The sequence below is a fragment of the Hypomesus nipponensis genome, chromosome 25 (assembly GCF_054491055.1).
Source record: "Hypomesus nipponensis isolate SF chromosome 25, ASM5449105v1, whole genome shotgun sequence".
Taxonomy (NCBI): domain Eukaryota; kingdom Metazoa; phylum Chordata; class Actinopteri; order Osmeriformes; family Osmeridae; genus Hypomesus; species Hypomesus nipponensis.
In genome coordinates, this window is record NC_140385.1 from 14,975,001 (window position 1) to 14,977,500 (window position 2,500).

The 2,500-nt window shown below is 46.9% G+C and overlaps 8 non-coding genes and 1 pseudogene across 8 annotated transcripts in view; all 9 read right to left on the reverse strand.

The window, feature by feature from the left end:
* LOC146227109 (5S ribosomal RNA) overlaps nt 1-75 on the reverse strand; it is a 119-nt gene extending 44 nt beyond the window's left edge. Inside the window, exon 1 of the ribosomal RNA XR_014748723.1 lies at nt 1-75. This exon is cut by the window's left edge and continues 44 nt beyond it. This is a non-coding gene — a ribosomal RNA (5S ribosomal RNA).
* A 174-nt stretch (nt 76-249) lies between these two features.
* LOC146227110 (5S ribosomal RNA) lies at nt 250-368 on the reverse strand. The gene has a single exon (XR_014748724.1). It is a non-coding gene; the product is annotated as a 5S ribosomal RNA (ribosomal RNA).
* Nucleotides 369-546: 178 nt separating this feature from the next.
* LOC146227111 (5S ribosomal RNA) lies at nt 547-665 on the reverse strand. The gene has a single exon (XR_014749358.1). It is a non-coding gene; the product is annotated as a 5S ribosomal RNA (ribosomal RNA).
* Nucleotides 666-846: 181 nt separating this feature from the next.
* LOC146227112 (5S ribosomal RNA) lies at nt 847-965 on the reverse strand. Its single transcript, XR_014749359.1, has one exon. It is a non-coding gene; the product is annotated as a 5S ribosomal RNA (ribosomal RNA).
* A 178-nt stretch (nt 966-1,143) lies between these two features.
* LOC146227113 (5S ribosomal RNA) lies at nt 1,144-1,262 on the reverse strand. The gene has a single exon (XR_014748817.1). It is a non-coding gene; the product is annotated as a 5S ribosomal RNA (ribosomal RNA).
* Nucleotides 1,263-1,434: 172 nt separating this feature from the next.
* LOC146227114 (5S ribosomal RNA) lies at nt 1,435-1,553 on the reverse strand (annotated as a pseudogene).
* A 184-nt stretch (nt 1,554-1,737) lies between these two features.
* Nucleotides 1,738-1,856, reverse strand: LOC146227115 (5S ribosomal RNA). Its single transcript, XR_014749296.1, has one exon. It is a non-coding gene; the product is annotated as a 5S ribosomal RNA (ribosomal RNA).
* Nucleotides 1,857-2,034: 178 nt separating this feature from the next.
* LOC146227116 (5S ribosomal RNA) lies at nt 2,035-2,153 on the reverse strand. The gene has a single exon (XR_014750295.1). It is a non-coding gene; the product is annotated as a 5S ribosomal RNA (ribosomal RNA).
* Nucleotides 2,154-2,323: 170 nt separating this feature from the next.
* LOC146227117 (5S ribosomal RNA) lies at nt 2,324-2,442 on the reverse strand. The gene has a single exon (XR_014749489.1). It is a non-coding gene; the product is annotated as a 5S ribosomal RNA (ribosomal RNA).
* Between the last annotated feature and the right edge of the window lie 58 nt (nt 2,443-2,500).

Genomic DNA, 2,500 nt, shown 5'->3' on the forward strand with positions numbered 1-2,500 from the left:
CTAACCAGGCCCGACCCTGCTTAGCTTCCGAGATCAGACGAGATCGGGCGTTGCCAGGCTGGTATGGCCGTACGAAATAAGTTGACAACCATAGGCTACTTATCCATATACAGATTTAGCAATTGACAATGCAAGGTGGTCTCTCTCTCTCTCTCTCTCGTGTCAAAATGAAAACAGCTTCCAGCCCCTTTCATGAAGGACTACTTGTGCATATTGCAAGATTTCAGTTTCTAAGTGAATGAGCAAAAGAGCATACAGCACCTGGTATTCCCAGGCGGTCTCCCATCCAAGTACTAACCAGGCCCGACCCTGCTTAGCTTCCGAGATCAGACGAGATCGGGCGTTGCCAGGCTGGTATGGCCGTACGAAATAAGATGACAACCATAGGCTACTTATCCATATACAGATTTAGCAATTGACAATGCAAGGTGGTCTCTCTCTCTCTCTCTCTCTCTCGTGTCAAAATGAAAACAGCTTCCAGCCCCTTTCATGAAGGACTACTTGTGCATATTGCAAGATTTCAGTTTCTAAGTGAATGAGCAAAAGAGCATACAGCACCTGGTATTCCCAGGCGGTCTCCCATCCAAGTACTAACCAGGCCCGACCCTGCTTAGCTTCCGAGATCAGACGAGATCGGGCGTTGCCAGGCTGGTATGGCCGTACAAAATAAGTTGACAACCATAGGCTACTTATCCATATACAGATTTAGCAATTGACAATGCAAGGTGGTCTCTCTCTCTCTCTCTCTCTCTCTCTCGTGTCAAAATGAAAACAGCTTCCAGCCCCTTTCATGAAGACTACTTGTGCATATTGCAAGATTTCAGTTTCTAAGTGAATGAGCAAAAGAGCATACAGCACCTGGTATTCCCAGGCGGTCTCCCATCCAAGTACTAACCAGGCCCGACCCTGCTTAGCTTCCGAGATCAGACGAGATCGGGCGTTGCCAGGCTGGTATGGCCGTACAAAATAAGTTGACAACCATAGGCTACTTATCCATATACAGATTTAGCAATTGACAATGCAAGGTGGTCTCTCTCTCTCTCTCTCTATCTCGTGTCAAAATGAAAACAGCTTCCAGCCCCTTTCATGAAGGACTACTTGTGCATATTGCAAGATTTCAGTTTCTAAGTGAATGAGCAAAAGAGCATACAGCACCTGGTGTTCCCAGGCGGTCTCCCATCCAAGTACTAACCAGGCCCGACCCTGCTTAGCTTCCGAGATCAGACGAGATCGGGCGTTGCCAGGCTGGTATGGCCGTACGAAATAAGTTGACAACCATAGGCTACTTATCCATATACAGATTTAGCAATTGACAATGCAAGGTAGTCTCTCTCTCTCTCTCTCGTGTCAAAATGAAAACAGCTTCCAGCCCCTTTCATGAAGGACTACTTGTGCATATTGCAAGATTTCAGTTTCTAAGTGAATGAGCAAAAGAGCATACAGCACCTGGTATTCCCAGGCGGTCTCCCATCCAAGTAGTAACCAGGCCCGACCCTGCTTAGCTTCCGAGATCAGACGAGATCGGGCGTTGCCAGGCTGGTATGGCCGTACGAAATAAGTTGACAACCATAGGCTACTTATCCATATACAGATTTAGCAATTGACAATGCAAGGTGGTCTCTCTCTCTCTCTCTCTCTCTCTCTCTCGTGTCAAAATAAAAACAGCTTCCAGCCCCTTTCATGAAGGACTACTTGTGCATATTGCAAGATTTCAGTTTCTAAGTGAATGAGCAAAAGAGCATACAGCACCTGGTGTTCCCAGGCGGTCTCCCATCCAAGTACTAACCAGGCCCGACCCTGCTTAGCTTCCGAGATCAGACGAGATCGGGCGTTGCCAGGCTGGTATGGCCATATGAAATAAGTTGACAACCATAGGCTACTTATCCATATACAGATTTAGCAATTGACAATGCAAGGTAGTCTCTCTCTCTCTCTCTCTCTCTCGTGTCAAAATGAAAACAGCTTCCAGCCCCTTTCATGAAGGACTACTTGTGCAAATTGCAAGATTTCAGTTTCTAAGTGAATGAGCAAAAGAGCATATAGCACCTGGTATTCCCAGGCGGTCTCCCATCCAAGTACTAACCAGGCCCGACCCTGCTTAGCTTCCGAGATCAGACGAGATCGGGCGTTGCCAGGCTGGTATGGCCGTACGAAATAAGTTGACAACCATAGGCTACTTATCCATATACAGATTTAGCAATTGACAATGCAAGGTGGTCTCTCTCTCTCTCTCGTGTCAAAATGAAAACAGCTTCCAGCCCCTTTCATGAAGGACTACTTGTGCATATTGCAAGATTTCAGTTTCTAAGTGAATGAGCAAAAGAGCATACAGCACCTGGTATTCCCAGGCGGTCTCCCATCCAAGTACTAACCAAGCCCGACCCTGCTTAGCTTCCGAGATCAGACGAGATCGGGCGTTGCCAGGCTGGTATGGCCGTACGAAATAAGTTGACAACCATAGGCTACTTATCCATATACAGATTTAGCAATTGACAATGCA